This window comes from Poecilia formosa, unplaced genomic scaffold (assembly GCF_000485575.1).
Source record: "Poecilia formosa unplaced genomic scaffold, Poecilia_formosa-5.1.2 Scaffold381, whole genome shotgun sequence".
Lineage (NCBI taxonomy): Eukaryota > Metazoa > Chordata > Actinopteri > Cyprinodontiformes > Poeciliidae > Poecilia > Poecilia formosa.
The window spans coordinates 460,024-487,674 of record NW_006800320.1 but is presented as its reverse complement, the minus strand read 5'-3'; the positions used below and the strand labels follow the sequence as shown (position 1 = coordinate 487,674).

Below are 27,651 nucleotides of genomic sequence, written 5' to 3'. Positions count from 1 at the left end.
GTAATAGAAAATGCATGTTTCCTTCACATTCAGAAAGACATTTTCAGTATGTTGGGCTCTGACTCATAGCATCTTTATAGCTAAATACAAACATTGTGAAGCTGAGCTGGGAAACAGACTGAAGAACAGCAGCTCCAGTTCTGATCCTGACTTGATCTTTCCTCACTAAATCCCCTGGTCTTTAATTACCTTCTCACAGCGGTTTTTCATCAGCTCTCTCTCTCTCATTAGAAAACAGTATGAAAACGTTAGCTGCTACGCTAACAACCAGCAGTTACTTCGGGCCAATTTAACTACATAGGAAATATTTTTCAGTTGTTTAGAAGCGAATTTCTGGCTGCAAAGTCAAGTCATTCTGATCTTTCATCCTTACCTGTGAAAAGTAATGCCAAGGAATCCAGTTTATTTCGTAAAACGGTTGAAACAAATCCACACAACACAGGACTTAAGGAGCTCCAATTGCTCTGCTGCCACATAGAAGATGGCGAACGCTGTTACATACGACTCAGCGCTCCATGAGGAGTCTATGTATTCATGTCTATGGTGCGGGAGCTAAAGGACCCCTGAATGCTACGGACCGACGCTGTTGTCACGGTTGCCTAGAGACGGACACTACGCAGCTGCGGTGAGGTGCTGTCAACCCGCCTCTTTTTAAAACATCTTCGACCCTATTCTCCACCGTCTTTGGAAGCAAAACCTCTCGTAAAGATACAGACGTGAGAAGGAAGACGCAAATCCCAGGCTGAATAATGTTAGTGAGGATTAACACAGGAATCACTGAATAAAAAATGTGTCCATCGTGGCGCAGTGCGATACTAGCCAGAATAGATCAGGAGAGGAACACAGCAGACCCTGATATGGTAACATTTTGCTATGATTAAGTTTCTTATTGTGCTTTTAGTAGACTATATCGGTTTGATTATTTGCTTACTTATAATAATATCAGCCAAAATAATACAAATGATCATTTAAAGAACAAAGCATACATTAGACTAACAGTAAATACATAAATACTTCCTACTTTAAAAGGTTTGTCAGGGCTTTCTGTATGTTTTCTTTTGAAATGTTTATATATTTTATGAATTCATTGTTCAGTGGTCATTAATGCACCAGACACAGACCTGCAGCCCAGGGGCAGTTCTAGATGGGGGCCAACAGGGTACCAAAGAAGTTATACTAAATAAATGTCTTATGTTAATACTCAGTGATGGATTTATTTTAACCTTCACAATTTTACTTTAACAATGAATTAAAAATTATAGTGCTGCACTTCTAGCTGCTGTATGGAAATAGGATCACGCTTTCCATCTGCCAGGGATCTGCAACCTGAATCTCTGGAGACGCAAGTGGGTCTTTGGCTCACTTATTATATCAAATGATGAAATATTGCTGTGTTTTTTTTTTTATTTGTTTGTTTGTTTCATTCTTTTTCAAGTGTTTCCATGAAAAAACACTGACTATTCTGGCCCCTGTGGTAAATCTGGTCTAGAACCAGCCTCCAAACCTAACTCCTTGTTTATATAAATATTTTGGTAATACTCTGTAAAATATCAGAATGTTCACATAACTTTTATACTTTTAGTTGTCTGAGGACACATTTTGAATATTAAATCAGGTGTTATGATCAGTTACTCAGTGGTTTACCAAATACTTTTACACTTGCTTAATTCAACATATTTAAAGTATGCTACTCTGATTGGAGTACAGTTTTGGGGTACTCTAACCGACCTCTATGTATGAATGATTGCTCTATGGATCACTTTTTAAAGACAAAAAAACACTGCCATAAAATATTGTCTATCACTGCGACGGACATCCCACTCCGTGAGAGTAGGACAACGCACCACGGTGGGCGTCCCTTATTTTGATTTCTGAAAGGTGGCAATCCTATTAAAACTGTCAGAAAAATCTGAAGGCCATTTGAGTTAACATTATTTAGTTTTAGGGTCGTTTTCTTTAAGTTTTATATAATGGGGAGAGTGGCTGTGCTGGACCGGTGGCTTGATCTATGCCACAGGTGTCAAACTCCAGTCCTGGAGGACCACTGTCCTGCAACTTTTAGATGTGCTGCTGCTGCACCACACCTGAATAGAATAATTAGGTCATTAGCAGGACTCTGGAGAACATATCTACACAATGAGGAGACACTTAAGCCATTTGACTTCAATGTTTTGTACCTGTGGCATATCTAAAAACTGCCAAAATGTTTTTTTTCTTTATTAGTACAGCATGTTGGTGACTGAAGCCTGTTATGACTTCAACACATTTCTTCAGACAGGTTGGCACGACTTTTAATGCAGTCCAGAATGTTTCTATAAAATGACTAATTTCTATAATGATTAATGATTATAATGTCTGAATTGTGTTCATGGTAATTATTTCTGACTTTTTTATGCTTTATCTTGTTGGTGGTGAAAAATGCTCTTCAGGTTAAAGGGGGGCAGAGTATTTTGAATGAATATGATAGTGACACACACCGGTGGGTCTGATTACTTTTGCTCACACTTTTTAAAATATTTATTTAATATCCTAATGTGTCTGCTATTTTTCCTGTTTTTCTTTCCAGGCTGGAAAAAACAGGCATTCTTCTGTTTGTTCACCTGCTTCTTCCTATGTTCCAAGGCCACAAGAAAAATGCCAAAACAGCTCATGTCAAGCTGTGAACCATGTTGTCAGATATGTGCAGTTATGTTGTTATTCTAATGATTCTACTTCTTTGTAAAAAAAAAATCTTATTGGCTTTGTTTGCTATTTGAATGTAACTGTGCCATATATTGTTAATAATTTTTTATTATTTGTCATCTTAGCATTTTGCCAAAGATTGGAGCCAGTGTTGAAGCCTTCCTCATTGGTGTGGAACCAGGACAGCCCTTCCTCCTGCATGTTGGCGAAAACAAGAGCAGCACCAAAGACACTTCACCATCAGTGGTTATAAGACCATCCATGGCCGCTTTCAATGAACTTTCAAAGCGCACTTCACCTTCAGTGCAAAGTACCATGAATGTATGACCTTTGTTGTATGTTGCTGTCAGTGGTGTTTGATGTTCTTGTTTTGAAATAAAAGTAGATTATATACTGCAACTTGTGTTGGTGTTTTTGTAGATTGAAGTGGCCAAGTGGCATCTCATGTCTTTCAAAAAGAATTTGGGGATTATTGACTACTGGTGGTATTTTCTGGGTTAAAAAAAAAGTTTTATTGGCTATAGTGGTTTTCATTGGCTATAGTGGTCTTTATTTGATAGTAAATTGACAGAAAAGTGGGTAATGAGAGAAGGGGGAAGACATGCAGCAAAAGTCGGGAAGCGAACCTGCGACAGCCATATTGAAAACTAGGGCCTTCATTTGTGCTTAACCCCTGTGCCATCAAAGCTCACCCCACCAGTAGTATTTTAAAACTCAGATTTCTATGTTGTTCTATATTTAACACTATTCTGTGTTGACACAATCATAGTGTTAACTTTTGACACTATACACTAGTGTTAGATAAATCAACACTGATGTCTGTTAAATTTCAATTACTGAGAGTGTTGATTCAACTCTATCACAAATAACACTTTCAAAAGTGTCATTTTAACACAATCAAGAGTGGACCAATATAGACACTTTCAAAGTGTTAAATTCAACTTACTTGGAGTTGAATTAACTGTTCCAAATTTGCTGTGTACAGCCAAAAAAACTTGACTTTTAGATTAACTGGTTACTTAAAATACTTGAATGAGTTGGATGACAAAAATATTTTAAAATGTACAACTTTTTAAAGAGAAGTGTTAGTGAGCACTGTAAAAATAAGAAAAAATTCTGGTTTTAAATACTAGAAATGTTTGTGAATATACAGAAAATTTGCTATAAGAAATGTGGAACATTTTAGTTTGTGAGTAATTTTAACATGAAAACCTGTTAAATTGTGGCAAAATCTGGTTTAGAGTTTATGGAAATGTTTGTACAATTATCTGTAAAGAAACACAGAAAAAGTTCTGGCAGAAAATTACCAGAACATTTTCTGTGTTTTTTTTTGTTGTTTTTTTACAGATTTTTTTTTGTGTATTTACTGCATGATCAGACTTTGCTTTGGTTGATATGCACCACCCACCTCACTTTGCCTTTAGAATGCCCTTAATAATAACAGATAATTACTGAATAAATGTCAAACAAATAGACAAATTTTTAGGTGTGTGAAATTGGTACTATGCGACTAGAAACCAGAGTAAAAGCAATCCACAACTAATCTTTTTGATCAGCACATCTCTGGTCTTAGTTCGAGTTTGAGTGATGGAAGACCTTGGATGCGATATGAAGTGCAGGTTCAGTTTTCAAAGTTGTCACAGAGTTTCCACAAACATCTGGCGCTGCTCTCTGTTCTCTCGCTGCGTAAATCTGCTGCTTTTGTTTTAACATCAAATGCAGCAGATGAGAATGACAGCTAAGAAATATGTCTCTTCTCTCCATGCCTTTAAAAGACTTATATGGTACCAAACACACAGCAACAACTCTTCAAATTCCTGGAAGACTCCTTCAACTTGTTGCATGTCTTTCTCCAAAGCTGTAAAAATCCTAAAAAAGAAAATGCACATAAACGCACACATCGTAATCTCCAAATTCAAAGTCAAAAGGCACATACTCGTATTTGTCATGTAAATATCCGGCAGTGTAAAACCCCCAGTAGCACTTCTGCCTCAGCCAGCTCACAGCAGGATCTATAATTAGACAGAGAGCTCTACTCCCCTCCAGTCATCTTTTACTGCTGGCCACATCCTCTTTTTTTCTTTAACTCCTTCCCTTTCTTACCCTTCACTCCCTGCTTCTCTAAGTTTCTGCAACCATTGTTCAACTCTGTCCAACAACAAGCTGTCTGATTCGCTCATTTCTCTTACTCCCAGCTTAAAACAGAACAGTCAGATAAATAGCGCATGCTATTAAGACTACAATAAAAGAAAACCTCAATGAGAAGAATAACTGACCAGACTAACAATAAAAAGGTTTTTCTTTCTAAACTCTGTTTTTCTTTGTTTTTTTGTTGTTTTTTTTAACCATTTGCGACTTTCACACATCTTTGAAGTGTCCATCTCGTTAACAGCAGGGATGGTAACTATGGTGACACCAGCGGTACACTCGACAGGAAGTTGAGTCTATAAAAGCTCAACAATGAGAGAATCGGGGTGGCTTCCTGTTTGAGAGCTCAGTTTAGACTCCCATTTCCTCCCATCTCCCTTCCTAGCTGTTGTGCCGCAGTGGCCGCTGCCACTGCTGCTGCTGCAGTGCTTTTGAGCACAGCCGGCGTGAACTCTATTATCAAGAGTAAAATCGCCACCAACTGGAGCATGGTTAAGAATTACCGCACTCCCCCACCTCCGACCCCTCCATCACACAAAGCAAATCACTGCTCCGACGCTGAGCATATGACTGAAAAGTAGAGAACTCTGACATCATTTAATGACTCTGATTAATGACTAAACGTGGCCCGAAGGCAACGGGCTAATGCGACAAACACACACTTGCTTACTAACACATCCATTATAGGAACATGGAAAACTACTAAGTCAGCTATTGACAACCCTGTTAGGCCGTGCCTCATTTATTCCACATGCTTGTCAGACTTAATGGATTCAGATTTTTTTTAAAGCACTTGAGGATTAAAGGTAAAAACAAATGGTTGAACAAATTTCTTGTTGGCATCGTTGCAGATTGTTACCGATTTTGCTTACTGCAGTTTTAGGGAAGTGTTGTGGTTTGCTATTTCTGCAGAAATCAGTCGTGACTCACACTGGCTGCAGGAATTAAACTTTTTTTTTTATTGTTGATGGGGGGTTTTCTCAGTAGCAAAGCCTATTAGATTTTGCTGATTTATTTATGTAAGACCTTCTTATTACACGGTGGAAAAAAAAGCACACTCCTAGTGAATCACTTTCTCCGGTAAGATTCCTTGGACATTTATGGATCAGACCTGTCAATTTGTTAATGCAGTGGGTTTTATTCTCGGAGCTAAAGGTCAGTGAATGGTGGGAAAGGTGATTTTTTAAATTAACTATAAGGTTTTGGGTGTATACACTTAAAAAGAAAAGAAAAAAGAAATCCACCCTGTTGCTAAATCGGCCTTGTGCAACACAGGATTTCTATGAATAGTCTAATACTGACAGTTGGGATCACATGTTCGTTTACTCTGTTGGCCTGCACTCCCTTTGTCATCAGGACTGCTGCTCATACTACCAGTAAACACCAGGCCAGATTCCTCATAAATTTCCCAATCCACACTGTGCCTTGCAAAATTATTCATACAGCTTGAACTTCTTCACATTTTTCTTTCGCTACAAACCACAGACTTGAATGGATTTTGTGATTTTTACATGGCAGATCAACAGCCAAGAGGAAAACAAATGTGTGAAAACTGAAAATAATGAAATTCCTTTAAAAAAAAGTCATGCTGTTTAGTTCAGCTCCCTCTTTACTCTGATACCTCTAAATGATAACCATCAGCTCTATTGTGAACAAACAGAATCATAAAGACCAAGGAATGTAAAAAGAGAGTCGGAGATAAAGTTGTGGAGAATTTTAACGAAAATAAATAGTGCTGTCATTAGTCTGACTCTCTTCGCTCATCTTTTTGCTCTCGTTTATGACTCTGACCACAGTATAGAGTCATAAACTGTACCTACTTCGCACTGCTGCGAAATAGGTAACTCTCCACAGTTTTTTGGTCAAAATAGGTAATCTGCATTATTTAACATTAACTTGTTAAACTTTTTAGATTAATCGCATGTGGTAACGCATAAACGTTGACAGTCCTACTTATAAAACAATAACAATTATCTGAAACTTTGAAAGAGTGTGGCGCGAGTGCAAAGCCATCCAGGAACTGTAACTCTGAAGCTGCAGAGGGAGAATCTGTTGACAGGGCAGAATGGACTTAGCTAAATATGGAGTAATAATGTAAAAAAAATATCATAAGAAGCTTTAATACTTGAGACCGAGGCTGAGGTTTAAGTTTCAGCAGAACAATGGTCCTAAATACGCAGGCAGAGCTGAAACAGTTTACATCAAAACATCCAAGTGTTAGAGGCTTGGTGCTTTAGCTGCAGAACAGATATTTCTACAAAGTCTGGATATAGGTGGTTGGATGGACTGCATCAAAAGCTTTTTTTAGTCTGTCACATAAAATCCCAACAAACTGACAAATTGAGAAAAGTCCAACAGGTATGGATATTTTTGTAAGGAATGTATAGAAATCTATTGAGCCGAAATAAAACTTTTTTTAAATTGAAGGAACTTTGATGTCAGAACAGCTTTTACTGTATGATTAAAGTCCTGTTTTATGCTTAACGAGTAACTTCATTTTCCTGCCTCAGAGTTCTTTAGCTGGATCCGTTTCTTTTTCCCAAGCTCTGCAGAAGTCGCTTACCCTTCTCTGACACAATCGCTCCTCACAAATCTGAGTTATCTGCTTTTCGTGCTTTCCGCTGCTTTCTCATCTCTCTCTCTTCCTCCTTCATCCTGAGGAATCCGCAGCTGTCACTCCCATTCAAATCCCTCTCGTTTTCCCATAGCAGCTGGTCCGACTGTGCGTGTGTGTGTGTGCATGTTGGTATTAATGTGCATCTGCCTTCAACTGTCGCCAAACTATTTCTATATATACACCCCTACTTTGCTGGTACAAACTCACGTGCTCCAGTGTAAATGGTGGTGTGTGCTGCTGTCAACAGCTTTCAGAACTACTTCATGGCTCATGTGTCTCTGTGCCCGTGTGTTTATGCATGTGTGTATATGTTACGAGGACAGATAGATGGAGACCGGGCTCTTGACTGAGAACAAAACACAGTGTTAAGTGAGGACACCAGAGGAACCTAAATCATCCACATGTCTCTGGACAGTATCTGGCTCCGTCTCTGTCCCGTACCAAACTGCTTTTTAAGGAGGCTCTGATTTTATGTTCCAGTCAAGGACAAAACGGAAATCTCTCGCCCTGCTCAAAATCAGATGTGGATTCAAAACTTTAACAAGAATTTCATAAATGATAAGCAGGGGTGAATGATAAGGTTCATCACAATATTTTGCGGTAGAATTATGATCACAATAAATGTGACAATAACAACTAATTATTGCTTCTTTCTGAGGGAACTGTATGATTCTGACTGCATGACAGCAATCATAGACATACAAACATGGAAAAACATTCCCATTTGTAATACGCTTCTTTTGGACACCAGTCATATAAAGAAGGGTAATTTGCATGACTAAACTGCACACATATTTTAAAATTTATCGACATTTATTGATACTTTCATTGAAAAAACAATGACAAAAATAAAAAAACTTCCTGGGTTTCAAACATTAACTGAAATTTATTGTGACAACAATAAATCAAAATTCTTAACATGATAAGAAATTTATCACGATAAATTTATCACGATAAATTTATCACGATAAATTTATCACGTGAAATTTATCACGATAATACGATCATACGATCGTATTATCGTATGATAATACGATAAATGCCCTCCCCTAATGATGGATTTAACTAATTGCGAGCTTTCTTATTCATAGTAACCACTAATTTCCAAAAGTCACATCTTCCCAATCACAGTCTCAACATCACAGGCTCAGATAATGACGCGCAGATTGTGTCGTTATATGACTCTAGACATGTGGTGGGGCACGGCAACTGGTGAAAGACAGGGGCTGCACTAGTCTGTCTGCATCATAGGTGTTCTGAAAAATTTTGGTGGTTTTGAAACTTTTTCAAACTTGGTGTGCTTTGATCCTGGCAACCATCTCACCTGCCTAAGTGAAAGTAAGACATACCCTGGAAAAATAAAAACATTCCTTGGAAATTCCCACTTTCAGTAAAACACACTTCTAGTAAGCATGCAAACAAAAGAGGTCTGTTAATGTTTTATATCTTACATAAAAGGAATATTTGCCAAAAGTTTTCATTGGGTTTAGTTTGGCTATGAAAAGATTTGAAAACATATAAGTAAAAGCCATCATAAAAAAAGCTCTACAACAGTGCACAGAATACAAATGAACACTGTTCTGCACAAAATGTCAAGATCAGCATAGTAACATTTATCAGTAATGACATCACCATTAATGTTTCTATTAATGTTTATGAACATACAGCATTTATAAATACACAACATGCTCCACTGCATCTAAAACCCTGACTAAAACCAAATCCATTGCAGTGCTAAGCCACTCGCTGAGCATAAGTTTATTGTTTTTCCACTGCAGGAACACTGACTCTGGTACCTAAAAATCTCTACATATTTCAAGTATTTGCTTGACCTGAACAAAGAACCAGTTTTGCAAGGTGCAGTTTTTCAAGATGAACAGCCAAAAATGCTGCAAGTTTAAAACTTCTGACTTCCTCTAAACATTCAACTTTACACTTAATAACAGCCAGATCTTGAACTGTTGGTTTTATTATCACCAGTTACATTGTAAATGTAATTTGGAACATTAAGTAGGACAGCATCCATGAACATTATTTTAATCTTAATTTATTGCCAGCAGCTCTGTAAATGATCACTTTCTGCTCTTAACATCACCAGCAGGTGTTAAACTGAAATAGTACCGGTGGAAATAAAACAAAACATTTGGACCACCCTGTTTTCACACCCACACTGTTTTAACTCAAACAACTGCAAAATGTTACAACACCAACTCAAGCAATTGTAAATAAATTCAATAATGTTGGAAAATTCATAGACATGCAAAAACACCTGAAAATCCAATCAAAAGTAACAGGACTTAAGGCAGATGTAGAATTGTTAGATATAGTCTGTCAAGTTTATAAACCTGACAGATAAATCTAATGACTGGTTTATCTGAAAAAAATTAAATAATAAAAAAAAATAAAAATAAAACAAAATCCCCCAAAATCAAAGTTGCAGCACACCACAATCTGATCTGTTGGACAGATGTCTTCTTTTTTCACTATTTGTGACCAACTCACTGAGTAAATCTCAAGTCAAGAAGAAAGGAAGGAGAAACTAAATCAGAGTAAAAATACTTCCTTAAATGTGCTGGTTGTTTTCTTACCTTGTTTCAGTTCCTTAGTCAGTGCAACAGTTGAATCCAGGAGATGATCTTCCTCTCGTATCTGAGGAGGGAAAGGAATAGATTAGGATCATATCATATGTTACAAGAAGATCAAGATTACATTATATTTTTAACCAAAGTGACAGTTTTGCAAAGTGGTAACTAGCTTCTGAAAGCATATGATTTTGTCTAACAAAATAAGGTCAAGTTATCAGCTCTGAATATGAAAGTGAGTGCTGTGAGATTGCTGCATCAAGACTCTTAGAAAGACTGATCATCCATCTGTCTCAAACCTTTGTCTTGTTGAAATTCTTTATCTGATAGAATTCTGCACAGAAAAAAAGAGTGAAAGCATAAAAACCCCCAAAATTAAGTTAGTTTAATAACACTGTATGAATATGATGACAAACTAACTGTTAGCTCCTAAACACGCTAAAATTAGCATCTACTTCAGTGCTACCCATCAGAGTTTTTGTTAAGTCAGCACCTATTAAACATTTCAATTTCAAGTCCTAGTTAAACTGGTCAAACTTGAACAGTCCTAAAAATTATTATTTAAAGCAGAGGATGTTCAAATCTTTCTTTAGGGTGTCAAACACAAAGAGAACAGCCATTATGGCACTATGATAAAAAAAGCAGCAAAACAACATTTGAAAATATGTTCTTGTCAAATGTGTCAGGAATTCTCTATGAAATCTTTATTGTATTTCTGAAAATGAAAAAAATATATATTTTTAGTTTCTCTAAAAGCAGTGCTAAAACCTCTTTTTATTTTCCACTATATTTTATACATCTTATTAGCTTGTGAAATGGACACATGCATTGTTACACTCATAGAAAACAAAAGAAAGTATTAAATAATAAATAGCATTTATGACTATCCATTTTTGTAAATAGTTTCAATATAGTCAAGATTTTGCTATGGAGTAGGGAACAACAAGCTTATTTTAATGTAAAGGTTTGCATATTAACCCACTCTTCCTCTTAACGAGACATAAACACACTGTGACATTGTAAACGAGCAATCATCATAAGTTACAACATCCTGTTCGACTGCATCTTAGGCACTTTTAACATTCCACCAACATGCCAATAATAGATGTATTTGCATAACTCACACACTAGCTATGCTCACACACTGCATAAACAAATGGATGTCTGTCATTCTGTCATACTCCACTCAGTGTTGCACTTTGGCTAGAGCTGAAAGCCCTGGAACAACAATCATTGCAGGCATACCTCCGTCATTCACAGAGAGTACCCCCAGGTGTGCAGTCCGGTTGGACAAATGGCTGCAGTTCCCAAAACCCACACATCTAAAGAGCCTCATTCAGCATAGGTCCATAGGTCTTCTAATCAAGATCTATGGAGCAATAAACTGAATTCTAGATTTAAATTCCATCAAAACATGTTAATTTCATGCTTTGAATCTGAAAATTCTCAAACAAAGAGGGAATTGATTTAATTCACCCAGATTGTTTAGAATGTAAGAACTGATTGGAATCAACAGAGATAACCACAACGACAAAACAAAGATGCTTTATTTGACTGATGCTCAAAACTGATAATTATTCTAGGAATGAGGAAAACTCAGGAACTGAGCAGTACTGTTGGATACTTGGTGCTTCTTTCTCTGGGATCACTGCAGACCAGAAACATGTCAGAATAGATGATGGACCAAAGCAAAAACAATCTCCCTACTCCTGAGAGAGGTTAACCCAAACCACAGGAGATGTTCTGGATCCTGTAAAGAGATCGATGGCTGGTAGAAACACAGGCCACATACACAAGAAAGAAGCAAAACCACCCAGCACATCCACCAGCATTTGTCTCAGATGATCCATATATTAATCCCAAAGTGAAAGAGAATGTTGTGATGTTGTCAAGGCCTTAGAAAATAGTCATATTCACACATTTTTTGTGTGGTTTTTACAATCAATATATATTAGAATGGCCTAAGTAAGTTTTATGTCTCCATTTTTCATGCAAATCAAACTGTTGAAGCTACTTTTACTTCTTTAATTTTTAATCTAATTAATTACTTCAAAGAAAAGAAAATAAACAGCTCTTTGTTCAAAATTAAGTTAGATGTTAAGATGCCGACAGGCTAACTAGATATAATACATTGTACTATATCATAAACTCATGTCATGTCATATTACACCTTTGTACAATATTATATAACATTTTCTATTGGTTTTTTTTTTCGTTTTTGTTTTTGTCCTTTTTTAAGTGTTATGGCTAAAGTACATTAAACACAATGTATATGGTTAAACCTGGTAAATCAACATGTCCCCCAGTGTATCATCAGCCTGGTGGGCCACCAGGCTTTACTTGCCCCCCCGCACCCCCTTAGAGTGGTTTGTTTATTTTAAATAAGGGTTTTAAACACGTGTGATAGTGAAGACAGATTAAGCTAGGTTTACAGCTGATACATTGAACTGGGGAGGGTGCGCACCAATTATGCCGTCCCTGCACCTGATGTTGGCCTTACATGCTATTATTTCCAAATTATGGTGCACCTCAGAATATTTGTAACTTAACATCTTTTAACACAAAACATTGTGGGCTGCTGATGGACTGCCTAGCGCCTCTAGCACTGAGCTTAGGGGGTTTATAGGAGAAACCCTGCAGATACAGAAATTAGTCCAAATATTGCTGTTTTCAAGACTTGTACTGTTTTATATACATTTAAACTACAATGTACATAAAACAACATTTATTTATAGAGTGATTTTGTATGACAAAGATTTTGCACGAGTAATAAATGATGACTTGAAGTAACTGATAAATAATATAGCAGCTATTTAGATAGTTAAAAATCCCATGGAACTATTAGAATTTAAAAATGGCCACTTTATCTGACTGTCTGAGATCATCCAAAGGAGCATTCCTTAGCATGTGAAGCCAAATAGCAACAACCCAATCACATTTGGTGACAGGCTATCAATCAGTGACACACCAAGTGATCCCAGGCAGCAAGTTGGTACATGAAAGGTTAAGATGCCAGGTAAACAACCAGCATCTTAACACAATTTAAACGGCCTGACCGTTTAAAAACAAATAATAAAGTCCTGAAATCTACTCCAGAACTCAGAGAGGCAGGCCCTGAGGGGGCTGGGAGGGTTGGTGTGCCTGGCCTCTAACAGTTGTCAAGTCTGGGCAAGATAGAAACTGGCTGCCTAATTTTGATCAGCGGTGAAGAGGAAATACATGATCTTGAAAAACAATGTCTGTGGACTAAATCAAAACGGTTAAAAAATGTCTTACTTAAAAGCAAAATTCCTGCTATTAGTAGTAGAGTAAAAAGGAAATAAGAGTCACACTTCCATCAACGTTTGGCAAAATTAAAAAAAACTTAATTTCACAAAAAAAAGGGTTTTTGGCCTTTCCAAAAAAGAGTTAATGCACTAGCAGTGAGATGGAAACATCTTTGGCAAATTAATTCTGGCACAGCGAACTTGTTACTGTTTACTCCGCTTTACTCCAGATACACAAAATCCACTTTGTGTATCTGGTTGATGAAAACACACCTACTTCACATTTTCTTTTTTACGACATTCTAAAAGTTCACTCAAAATTTGCATGACAGACAGAAACAAAGTTACTGACACTTGGGAGGACATGATTTAATTGCATTGTACACGGTGCATGAAAATCTCCACTGGCTAACTGCTAGCAAGCATCAGGGGCTTTCTAACAGTGAATCCGGACTGCATTTGATTGTCTCCACTTACAAATCAATATTTCTCAGAGCGTTCACATCTGAACTGGATAGTTTTACACTGCACTTTGAGATTTCAAAAAATCTTTATCATGCTAAAAAGCATTAGGATCCTGGTTGAATTAGACTAATGTAAAAGGAAAATAAATTTATAGACAAGCAAAATGTGGACTGGATTATTCTGTACCAATTATTGATTTTTTTGAAAACACAGTCTGTGTTTTGTGAAGTTATTTGCAAAAAAGTAAAGTGTTTCTGAAAAATAATGTCATAATCAGTTTATGAGCTGGATGTGTTATTACATCCATGACCAATAGTTCCACATTGGTGCAAATAATTATGTGCTTCCACCACAACAAAGGAGATAGATGCCGCTATCACTGATCCCACCATCTGTGTTGGATTACCACGTGCTAATGTAAAACATTAAAAAAATCTATATAATCTAAATCCTGCATTGAGTTATTGTCCATTTCTCTAACTTTCTCTCACTTCTGTTCACTCCAACATCAAACGCATTCTCGACATTTCCCAAAACAAACAAAACCACTCAACAGCAGCTCATTCAACGGGAACCCCGCTCCCTCCCTTTTATGTGTTCACAAACCTCTCAGTCCACCTTATCATTCCAAGTCACAAATGTGGAATACATGTTAGCTGCACAAAGGCGGGCCAGACAAACAGATGCCAATCCAACCACACATCTGTTGCTCAAAGCTGTTCTCACAAGCACTCTGCGACACAAAAAGGGAAATTTATTTGACTTTAACCAAATGATCTTGCAGGTTATCAAAACAGTGAGTCATGAAGACAACATTGGAACAGAGTGTGGATGAAAGACTGGTATCTTGAAGAAACAACAGTCTACTTAAGTTTTGCTGCTGATAAGAATGAGAGAAAAACTCATTCTTATCAGCTAATCCTCCTGAAGCCTCTGCTTAACACAATATTATATAACAACTGTATTCTGCATTAGAGGCAGAATACAGTTTGGTTTCTCTCCACAAAGTGACATAAAGCACCCTCTCTCCAAGTCCTTTTCACTTTAAAGTGTTGGTTGGTGTATTGACTCATGGTACAGTAAATGTTTCAAACAAATAAGCAAAACCACCAGATCTGTCTGCACAGAAATACAATGTGAGAAGGAAGTCTCTGCTCTCCAAATGAGAAGAAAGATTTTAGGACACAATATTGAATGCATGACCTTTTCACTCTGAGATATTTTGGTGTGAGTGCAACATGTTGAGTTGGCCGCCTGCCACACCGGAACAGGTTTGGTTCCTGGTGCGATTACAAAACAATTGTGAGCTGGGGCGCTCGGACGTGGGAAGTGGGATTTCGTTGACAAACTTTGACATTGGGCTACGTGTCTTACTTGCGCTCTTGTGAGTTTTGTGTTTTTTAAAACTCTTTATGGCTAAAATGAATAAAGAAGCTGTAACTATGTGGCTCTAACTCTTTTTACCTTCTTTTCCATTTTAACTATTTTTTGTTTCATTTTTTTAATCTATATCCTTTTCTTAGTAAAGATTAACGTGTTCCAGGAAAATAAAAGGCTCTTGAATATGCACAGTCACATTCGACAGTCTGCCAGGACAACAAAGGAAGAAGACATTAGCATTCCTGCACATAATTTGTACTCTGGTCAGGGATGAATACAGACACAGGCACATGCACGGCGCGACCAAAGGAAAAGGAAAAGACAAAAAAAGTCTTCTATTTTCCTGAATCCACATTATATGCTTACAAATTCAGTATTTGTTTTAAAGGACTGGGAAATTGCACTACTGGGGTAAGATATGTGTATAAAATTAGTTCAAGGGCTTAAAAACAAACCAACACTTGATACACACAAAATGTCTTGAGTTGAAGCTAAAGCAACTAAATGAACCCTAAGAGACAACATTCAGGGAGAAAAATATGACATAAAGATTACACAATTAAACCCCTTATAAAAATGTATAAGTTGACGTGCAGTGATTATCTACTCAATGTTTCTTATTGTGTCATACTCCCAAAAGGGTCCTTAACATGTAATGTGGAGCAAAGTCATAAAACTTTGTCTCAAAGGAGGATCACAAAATGACTGAATTACTGCAAATAATTGCTATCAACACAATGAAGGTACATTGATGCTGGTAGCAAGAGTAGTTCATCTTGCAGTTCAGCTTCTATGATGTTTAAGGTTGAAGAAGAAGAAATACAGAGTGTTCTTATAGCTTTTGTATGATGTTGGTTGTCAGGAAGAGAAGGAGGAGGAAAACACAACTCTGTTGATATCCATCCATCCATCCATTTTCTGTACACCTTCTCCCTTAGTGGGGGTCGGGAGGATTGCTGGTGCCTATCTCCAGCTAATGTTCCGGGCGAGAGGCGGGGTACACCCTGGACAGGTCGCCAGTCTGTCGCAGGCTCTGTTGATATCACTTAGAGCAAATATTAGGTTATCTAATTAGACATTTTTACACATTTTTAGTTTAAATTAGTCATTTATTTGGAACACTATAAAACATGAGCTGTAATAACAGATTAATAGGACACTGGCATTGACTTTAAAATGTCCAGAGAAAACCCAAATCTCAAAGCAAAGATTAAAAAAAAAGACATGCTGATGAAAGAAGCAGGAATTTCCCAGAACAAAATACCTTATTTTTAAGTCATATTTTTTTTACATGTTGCTACTGTTTAAATGTTGCTCTCAAAGATGAACACATAGTTAGTCACACAGAAAAGAGAAACCAAACATTAAAATGGGCCAGGTATTTTTCTAATGTATACATTTCTGCACAATCAGAATGAAAGTGCTTAACAAATAATGCTCCATCACTGGTACTAGCACTAACATAATGTCCCACAATCAGAAGTCCCAGTAAATAAACATGAATTGTGTTGCAGTTGCCCGACCGAGCCTGAAGCTGCAAGCCTGACTTGAGACAATCCATCACTCATATGCACACACTCGCAGTCACATGTAAATTCAAGAGTCTGGTCGGATGAAAGGAGATCCTGTTACATTCGAGCCCACAGCAAGCCATCCGATCCGAGGTCAGTGTCAGCCACCTCGCTGATCTGGAGTGAATGTGAGCTGAATCATTACTCTGTCATCCACTTTAGGCTAGACAATATCAGGATACAATGAGAGCTCTGCTTTGGAAAACTTGTGACTAAGGCCAGACTGGTATGTGAGCAGCATGGGTCTCTACAGAGTCAGGTAACGGATTTTTGTCTCATGTGTGAACAACATGAGAAACATTCCTAGCAAGCAAAAGTGAGTAAAAACATACAACCTTGGCTGAATAATAGGCATCAGTTGCTACTGTACTCAGTTTACAAGACTTTGGGTTTATTCCCCAATATCATTTAAAGAACAATTTCTTAAAGCTAAAAAAAATATATATTTTTTTTATCCAAAGAAGACGAAGGGTGGGACTGAGGTGGGAATTAAAAGGTTATTCCCCCCACCACCCACAACTCTCACCAACACCAAATGCCACAAGAATAAATCCTTGACAAAAATAATCCCATCGACTTCAGTGAATTTCAAACGGATCAAGTGCGTCAACATGCATATGCTGTGAAAAAGGCAGAGAAAGACAAAAGGGGAAGGGGGCGGCAGGGCGTGTTGAGGGGGATCCAGACGGTGGGTGGAGGCCAGTAACAGAACAGATTCCCAGCTGACCACAGCAAGAAGCCATCAGCTCAAAGGTTAATGCTACATAAATTGATTTGACACACTAATAAAATCTTACAGACAGGGTTACCTCAGGTCACACCGCATGCACTTAGTCTCCTTATCCCATTTACACCACAATACAGCTAATATGTTCAGCCATACACACACACGCACACACCTACACACACACACACACGCGCACGCACGCACACACATATATACAGTCCTGTGGGCCCCCGCTGAGAGTATTATATAACATTACCCCTGACATATCAAGTGATTTCATGCACCTAGAGGCAGGACAATTGAGCCATTTGTTCAGCAAGGCAAAAATAGCCACCTCCCCTCTTCAACGCCGTCTACTATTACTAGCATTACTACCACAACTGTGGCGCAGTTTGACTGTGCACTGCAGCTTAGCTTTACGAGTCCCCATGGTTAAATATTACTTTAATGCCTCTGCAGAAGCTGATGTGGTCGTCAAATCAGGACAATGAAGCCAATCAATTTTTGGGTGGAAACCAGTACGAATTAATAACGTTATCCTACTAAGTACCCACCCTCCCCCCTAAAACAAATTGTGTACCGTACGTTTTAAAAGAAGACAGAATGAAAAAAGATTAACAGAACTTTCTTTTGTTATCACCAAGCTTTTTATGTTCTACTTAAAGGGATGATTAGTATATTTTGTGAAGGGTTTTGTGAAGTCTTTATGGGTTACCAGAGTGTAAAGTGGAGGGGGAAAGTTTTCAGAGCGCTCTTTGTTTGGAGAATCGGACTGAAACCCCGTCGGTTGAAGGTGATTTAGCAATTTAAAACTTTCATTGCACCTTAAAGAATGTGCTAAATTCAGAGTTATATTTATTCAGGATCTGACTTCTACAACTGTAGGTTACAGGGTCCGTGGACCATGTTGAAAACACAGACGGTCTTCAACTAAAAAAACAAACAAAAAAAACAAAGTGTACTGTCAGTAAGCAGCTAATTGGATAGGATTGGATTGGATCATATTGGCTTTCCTGAAAAAAATACATTTAGAAAATTTTGAAACTATGTAGTTAAGGATGATGACTGATCAACTAAAAAGACTGGAAGTACCCTACTGTGTACAACGTCTTTAAATAACCTTTTTTGACATCTTTAATCGTTCTTTCTCTTTCTTTTTCATGATTGCAGTGTAAGGCCTGTAAATAACTCTTCCTCCTTTGGCTCTACAATGCAGCAGGAACAAGCACCATCAGCTGACCAAAGTATTTGGAAACCACAACCAGGAAGAAGATACGTGATCTCAACTGCACCTATTACAATCAGAAGCTTTTCATACTCTGGTTTTGTGAACAAAAAGGAAAGAAAAAAAGGGAATAAGGGAACATTTAAAACAAAGAATTCAAGATTACTTTGTATTTTACTGTGGAGAGGTTATATTAAAGATTTTAGGGATTTTTCCCCATCGGTATGTTGAAAATATTTATATATTTAAAAGGTCTGCAATGGCACAAAATCTACAAGACTACATGGTATAAAAGTGTAATTAGTTGTTCAAACTATGTTGTTCAGAAAATGGAAATTTTAATAATCAATCCCAAATGTAGAGTTCACAGACACAGAGCTACAACAATTTGCAGAAAATCTGCTGTTTTACTGAAAGTATGCTAAAGACAATGCAGGCTAACTTTCGTTAATGGAACACTTATGTGAAATACATGGATCACACATCATTTGTGTTTTCAGTCAGACTCAATAAATTAAAATATGCACTCAGATGAGGCTCGTTTGGTGAATTAAAAGTACATTTTGGAAATAAAAACCTTTAAACAGGTATTAAACATACTTTTCATTAGGTCCATATTCCTTGATTATAAATATTTTTTTTATTGCTGTAATGTTCTACTTATCATATTAAATGTATTTATTCCAATGTAATATTCTAATTCTAAATGTTGGTTTTCGTTGGCAGCAAACATAAAATCATCATAACTAACAAAAACTTGAATTGGGTTATTGAAACAAATGAACTAAACATTTTATTTCACTCTTCAATAATATTCAAATTCATGAAATATGACCACATGTTTCTAAAAAAGAAAAAGGAAACGGACTACAGCATTTCAAATTTCACCATGTCTGGCACTTAAGTTTTAGCAAAGGCATCTGAAAAACTTTGCATCAATTAAACAGACCTTTGCTTCTTTTGCAGGCATGAAAAAAATAAAGATCAGCGAAAGAACTAAGACATTGTGGTACAAACAGGATGTTCTCCTGGTAATCTGAAAGTATTTGGATGAAGTCTGTAAGGCTAGAACAGTTCTCTAAGCCTTCACAATTAGTAAAATGGTGGTTTCTAATGTTGAACACGTCTAGACTCACTGCTTCCACATTCAACTGCTTACAGCCACAAGCGTCTAAAACCTCACAGGTAGATGTGACTGTGCGTTTTTGTTAACGTAGAAAAGAGAAATAAATATTTTAAAAAACAAGACAAAGGCAAAAAGGTCCCTGTGTCCGTTGCCCTGGATGGACAACATACATGTAACCAGACTCTACAGCCACAGCCATGACCTCACCAGGTTTTTCCATAGAAACACACACACACATGCACGCACATGCATACACACACACACACGCACGCACACACATACACACACACACACACGCACACACACACACACACACACATGCTGACTGTTAGAGTACAGTCAGCGGAGCCTGGCACAGTGAGAGCCAGCTTCAATTCAGGGACATGTATTGTAATCCTACACAGTGTGATCACACAGGCGTGCTTCACAGAAAAGAAAACTAATCTAAAGTAAAAGGCAGGGACACAAAGAAATAACCAGGTGACTCGTTTCTTCATGGGTGGAGCTTTGGATCAAATTTTTGATCCGCTGATCTGAGGTGAAGTGAAAAAAAGTGAAGTCAACTCCATTCTGAGTTGCTGCGCTGCCTCTAGAATCCCTAAGTTAGAGGAGGAAGCATGGAGGAAATATTTGCCATGGGGAAACAGAGGAAACAGACATGGCAGGAAAATTTGATGGTTATCATCTTTGTATCATATTCTGTTGTAGAACTGGGTGTCTCTTGAGATAAGAGATATCACAGGTTCACACCACGTGTCATACCAGTGGGAAGTCCTGAACTGTTCAATGTCTAACATCCAGAAGCTAAAAAAGGGAGAACAGCTTTGTATGAAATCCTGTAGGAAAATGGCTCATAATCTTTTTCTAAGTAAGACCATTTTAGGAAACACTAAAGTTTCTAAGTGCTACCATACTGACATTTGGAAACAACAGGATTTGAGCCTTTTTTTCTTTGGGGTGTTTGGTCCATTGGTGCTAGATGTCTATTTGAAGAGATCAATTCTGTTTCATTTTACACAGAATTTGAAATTTCAAAGTTAGAATTTTAAAACTAAATTTCTCTCCAACCCTAGACTCAAAATCCAATATGACTGCTATGTGTTTAAAACAAGGTGAGAGCTTAAGTGATAACAATTTATTTGCACTTTTTGTATTCTTTTAAACCTACTAACATCTTCTGACTGAAAGTGTTTCTTTATTGTTTAAATGAATAAAATACAAAGAAAAACAATGCAGTTAACTTTTAATGCACATGGTAATTAGCTTATCACTTAGCATATCAATAGCATGTTTACCCAACTTTAAAATTAAAAGACAGTGAAACTATCTTAATTGTAATTCTCAGATCAATGTTTCCCCTGACTAAGGGGTCACTTGTTCTTGGGGGTGTTTTCTGGTGGTGAAGGTTAGGGTTGGTTTTATGCTTTATCACAGGAACATTTTCAGGATTTATTTGTGCACAGACAACTTAACACAATAATAAATCTGAAGTAAGAAAACCTGGAAAAAAAACTTAAAAATTGTAAAGATGCATTGCACATGTCCACCAAAACAATTAAAACTCAACCTTGTAAACTAAAAGCAGGTTTGATCATATCTTAAATATAACTTTCACACCTACGTTTTTAAGTGTCTCAGACCTGAACAACATGACCTGTGGAAAAAACCCACACATCAACCAAAAAGACAGAAGATCATATTTAGCAAACTACATCTTTCCAACTAGGCCAACACCTGTTCTGTGCTTTTTACAGCACAACTTACAGAAGCACGAAGCTTAGATCATGTTGGAAAAACTGCTGTCACCCAAACGATGTAATGCTTGTGTACATGCCTCAAAATAAAAACACTGTTAAAGATGACAAGATGTTGTCCCAAGGGCCTGACTGCAGACTGGCAGCATTTTTCCACATTAAGGTTCTGCCGCTGAGGGCTGTGGCCTACCTTTCATTGGCTTACGGAGAATTTTACCACTCCACAACACAACTACTTATTAGGTTAGAGCAGTGCTTCTCAATTCCAGTCCTCAGGCCCCCCTGCTCTGCATGTTTTAGATGTGTCTCTATTCCAGAACAGCTGATTCAAATGATTGCATAACCATACTGCAGAAGGCTGTTAATCACCCACAGATACAATCCAGGTGTGTGGCAGAAGGGAAACACCTAAAACATGCAGGGCAGGGGGGCGTGAGGACCGGAATTGAGAAACAATGGTTTAGAGTCTGCATTTAGTACATTGTCCTTTAAAGGTTAAAAGTCCAACCTGTCACTGTGGTGAAGTATGGTGTCTTGTTTGTTTCTGCGGTCTTCCCACAGGGCCTGAATCCATCTGAAAATAAAAAAAAGAGAAATAAAGTACGAGAACAGCAGCATCCTTCCTTCAACTCGTTAAAAGCCAAGAAAGTCTGACAAAACGTGATCGTGTAAAGATCTGACAACACCCCAATATTTCTCAAAGTGAAATTTGTCTTTCTAAGCAACATCTAGTTGCTTTTATTATGCAACTTTATTGAAAGCAATCACTATGAGCCCCAGGTGTGACTTGTTGTTTTTCACAAGAAGAATGAAAGTAAGCAGTTCTTGAGTAGGTGTTTTGACAAAATTCAATACTAAACACTTCTTGCCCGGCAGATGAACAAAGCTTGCTCACGAGAGGAAGAAGGAAACCTCTGTAATTTTTGAATTGATGAACTCTTAGAGACTAAAGTTAGCACTGGCTTTATAGCTTTCTGTCGCCACAAAACTAAGTGGCTAATTTAGATGTTTAATAAGTCAATACTTGGCTTGAGATGGTTTCCAAACCGCCAAGATTTTCTGTCCTCCAGAGCTATGCATGGTTAAAAGTCTTTTTCATTAAAATGAGAGAAAGTGCCAGAGTGAAGAAAGAGTCTCTCACTTGTTGATTAGCTGGCTAAAATGATACTACACTTTCTCTTTCTAAGAAGGAAAAAACATCAACGTGTATTTCTAGTAGCCAAAAGCATGGACAGTGATGATATCCACCCTGGTGTCTGGTGTCTGTTCAGCAGGATGTACCTGAGCAAATCACCTGACTATGTTAGCAAACAAAAGATTGCTTGTATGAAGAGGCAAATGTTACAATAATGTTAACAATGTTACTTTTTGTTGTTTTCAAAACAACAAAAAGTTACAATATTCTTTTCAAACAAGCACATCAAAACTAAAGAGGCTGATTTTTTTTCTGTATTTTTACTTTATGTCTCAAAATAATAATAAATACATTTTATGGACAAGAAATTGTAAAACTCAATATATAGGAATAATTGCTATATATTGTGTCTTATTTCAAAACACTTTTGTGTTGCTCTGATGTTTTGGTGTGTTAATAAAATAAAAGTGTGGTATTCTTTCTCAATGTTATCATGCAGGATTTCACAGTATTAGCCTGGGCCAATCTGGACTACATTTGATAAAATGTTAGCCTGGTAAAAACCAGACCGTGTTCTACTTCACATTGTTCAGAAGGTCTGAGCTCTGGGCTATCCAGAAACAACTGTTTTCTGGATGCGTGGACTGTGTTGACATTTTAAATGTTACTGAATGGCTAGGGTGAGGGTCTGTCCATGACTTATGTAATTAGCCAGTTCAACGTTATGCAGCTTACCGGAATCTGCCTGTACTGTAAACAGCTATACTCCTTTTCAAAGAGAGAAGGTCGATCTGAACAAGGCGGCTGTTAATGTTAATTCAATATTTTGCAGTGTGACCAACACGGACTGAATGGCTTTGTTCACCTCCTCCGCTGCTATTGTTCAAACTACAGGCAGACTACAATTCTAAAACAGCGCAGATATTCGACGTCATCATTCACAACGTCTTCTGTTTGCTGATTGGCCCAGTAGAAATTCTACTCAAGGAAATCAAAGTGAATAGGAGAAAACCCAGACTGTGCTGTAAATGAGATATGAATCAAGTGGAATAGTGCAGGAAGGCAACGGCCAGGCTAACAAAATGTTGTTCAGAATCTAAAATACTAAGATTGATCAAACCTCACTGGGATAATATTTTAGTAAATGGAAATTTCAACACAGTGGATTTATGAAACTTTTATTATATTTCTAAAAACACACACACAGAGAGACAAACACACAAAGATAATTTTCAATTATGTTTTTGTAGCATTGTAACTTCTGGTCTCCTGAGCTGAACGTATTGTTACTCCACAACTACAGGTGATCTAGGGTTTGTTTTGCACAGTAGCAGATTCTATAATGGTACGGTATGTGCAGCTGGGCACAGTGAGCTGCTCTTGCGATGCACAGTTCTGATATTTGGCCCAGATCTGGATGAAAACCACATACGGATCCTATAAAATGAGCGCACACTGCACCTGCATCTCTGAAACGCTAAGATCCTCCCTGTTGGACGAGTTGTTGCAGGGCTAAACTGACTGTCTGAAACAAACTTCAAACCGGAAAAAGACTTAAGATAATGATGTAAAGGCAAATAGCTAGGTTCGAAGTTTATTTATATGTCTTTTTCATACATAAAGGAAAGCAAAAGTTCTAGCATATCCTCAGTGACTTATGCTGTCTCAAAGGCACTTTTGCGTAAAAGTACCTTTTTTCTGTCACTGTTTAAACTCTGCTACTATTTGCATAATCCCCATTGGGAATCTTACCGTAGTAAAGGGATAGAGTGACCTGTGTACGAAGTTGAAACAAAAGCAACATGTTGCATTACCGTGAGAGGGTAGAGAGCTCAGAAAAAACAGCTTAGTGGAAATCGTTGCGCTTCGCCGTGCGCTCATAAACAATAAAAGCAAAGAAAAAAAAGAAGAAAAAAACCCAGCGGAGGCAGCAACAAAACCTCATCTACTTTTACAGGCACAACAGCAGACCTTTGACACTCTAAAAACAAAGTTCTCATCAGAGCGTTAAACCGGAGTTGCCTCCTCCTACCTTGTGCGTAAGAAAGCAGAAACAAGCCACTTGATGGAAGTCCACACACTATGGAAATAATCCTGTACAAATATCGAGTCAGTTGTAGAGCCGAAACGCAAGTCCGTTTACATCCGGGGGAAGCGTTAGGAATCTAAGGCGAAGTGATGGAGAGATCAGCTGGTGTCGGTGGAGTCGGCAGCATAAGAGGAACTGAAAGGGGGACTTAACTGAGACAAGTTGCGGAGAATAAAGTCCGGCCCCTCCAGGGCTGCTCCTTCCCCTCCTTTCCTCCTCCCCTCCCCTGAGCAGCGCGGCGCTCTCCTGCTGACAGAAATAGCAGGCGAGGCGGGCCCCACCAAAAATAGCCTCGACTTCACACACAGAACTTTAAAGACTATTGTTTCCCCTGCGCGCACATATGGGCCCTGAACGGTGCGCTGAGAGACTGGACTACACGGCACTTCTGTGCTCACAGACTGTGAGGTGGGACTTTAGTGACCCCTAACCCTGTGGCTCCATCTGCTGACGAAAACTTTTAAATATCTTCTTTAAATGCCCACCAGAAAGTTGGGGACTCCTTCGAGTCTTAGGGTGGCGCACCGAAGACAAAAGCAAGAAAATATGTTTTCCGATGTCAAAATTTGATATTTGGGTCCAATCAATGTTCAGAAACAAACAAAAAACGCCCTAATAGTTAATGTTTTCTAGAAACAACAGAATCCCCAAAATATTTTTACTCCTGGCAGGTTTAAATCTCTTTGGGTGTCGCCATGGCACCCCGGTTAAATCCAAGTTCATTTTGATCATAAATGTTGGGTGATGAACTTTCTGGTTAAAAAATCTCCTTGCTTTCACCCTAATGTTTAGCTCCTTCCACCGATTCTCTATCAGATTCATGTCAAAACTTATGCAATGGGTCACCCCAATATATTAATATAGATAAATTCAAAATAATACCCTATGTTACCCTAAATCTAACAAGTGTATGAATAATTTTTGGCTTGTTTACCAAAATCAGTTGATTTGATGTTAGAACAAAGTTACTTTTGGCTCCATTAAAATTTAGTATTTTAAAACACAGCAACTCTCCAAATTTCTAAGCCAAAGCTCAAAAAGAGACAGAATGTTAGAAAGCATATTTAATACAAAAAGACAAAAGTAACTAAACTTTTAAAACATGTTTTGCATATTAGATAAAATATAGATATTTTTCTCTGATTATGCCTCAGATATAAAAATGTTTACACTACTGTTTGCTGAAATATTACTTTACAGTATTTTATTAAACTAATTCATTTGTTTTGTTCTATATAATTGTCAAAAACTACAAACAAAAAACTGAACAAGCGTCTAGTCGCAAAAGATGCATTAGGTAAAAAAAGAAATTCTTTGTAAAATAGACTCATAAAGGTCTGCAAATAACTTCTCAGGAAACACATATTTAACCTCATTTGGCTTCCTTTTATATTTTTGACTTCCTGCCAGTAATGACTGTAGCTCCGAGCTTTAATCAAAAATGGGTCAAAATTGTAGATTATTATAGAAGATACAAAACATACACCGGCAGCTGTGGGAATAATTGTTGTTTGTTTTAAATATTACCATAGTTAAATTGCATAATCTGATACATGTTTGACTATGTACTGTGAAGTCATGAGCTTTTCACTCCTGCTCATATTCCATCAGAATCTCTGGTTTATGCTTATAACTGAGTTGCAATTATTTTTTATGAATCGTCACCAATAGCAGATGCAGAAAGGTGAAGCAAAAGGTCTTCCAATCTACAAGAGGACTGAACTTCTGTATTCTATTTATGCCATATTCGTTCATTCACACACCAAAATGCTGCTTGCCCAAAGACAACCTAACAATCTTTTTCTTTTCTCAATTATGGCTCCATAATTTTTTCAAAACTAAACAAAACATGCAGCATTGCATTGCTTAGGGTTAAAACTGTACCTAATTTGCACATGTGGTCAGATTAAAGCGTAATCTGTAAAGTACTGAAGTTAATAGAGGGTTGTGGTGAAACTAAACCCACCAGCAACTCTGGTCCAACTCTGCTGGACGGATGATCTGTGGAGAAAAACATAATGAAGGTTTGTAAGAACCACTGTAAAAGAAATGTCCAACAACGTCACAAGTTGGGTCTCTGTAAATGTATTAAAGCCAATAATACAGTTGGCTTGTATTATTTGCTTTCACTAACATTGAAAGCGAATGACAGTAAAGATTTGCTAATATAATAATAATAACGACAACAACGATGATGATGATACTGATAATAAGGTTAAAATTAGCTGACAATGTAATTACAGTACAAGCAGGACCGGGGCGCCGCCAGAAATCTTGGGCCCCCTGACAAAAAATTAGATTGGGCCCCCCTGTGCAGCTGCTGTTACAATTTTTTTTGTGTATTTGACCCTTAAAAAGCGTCACAGTTTTAAAGGCTTGCAACCGCCTTGCTTTGCACAATATTTACTGCTCATGAATTTAACATCCAACAGTCCACATCCAGGATGCTAGTAGGTTGCTTAAATTTGTTTCTATTAGTTTTAGATTACTGAAATGTCTCTCCCCATAAGCAACAGTCAAAAGCAACATGTAACTACACATGAAGCAATCCAGACTTCTAAAAAATGCTATGTAGTCGCATTTTATTCAAGCTGCAGTACATAACTTTAATAAAAAATATGTTTTTTCCATATTTGTTAAAGCTGTCACCATGTCGTAACAGTTTGTTATGAGATAGATAATCTGTGAAAACAATCAATCTCCTCCATCTCCTTCCTGAATTACTATTACTGGTTAAAGTAATGCACCGTTCTGACCAAAACAACCAATCAGAACCAGTAGGCCACTCTTAGTACTGTTAATTAGCCTCATTCACTCACTGCTAAATGTGCTAATGGTGGAGAAACAACTTATCATTACAAGAAACTGTTTATCTGTCATTATT

General features: G+C 37.5%; 1 protein-coding gene across 4 annotated transcripts in view; it reads right to left on the bottom strand.

The window, feature by feature from the left end:
* The window catches only part of hdac7a (histone deacetylase 7a), a 105,813-nt gene that overhangs the window by 60,266 nt on the left and 17,896 nt on the right, over window positions 1-27,651 (bottom strand). For 3 of the 4 annotated variants that reach the window (XM_007575576.2, XM_016662624.1, XM_016662625.1), the window contains exons 1-3: window positions 24,711-24,924; window positions 22,052-22,117; window positions 10,036-10,096 (exon numbers count right to left, since the gene is read on the bottom strand). The gene's annotated coding sequence lies outside the window, so the exon portion shown is untranslated. Of the gene's footprint in view, window positions 1-10,035; window positions 10,097-22,051; window positions 22,118-24,710; window positions 24,925-27,651 lie in introns of those variants that run through there. The other variant, XM_007575574.2, reaches the window with a different exon arrangement.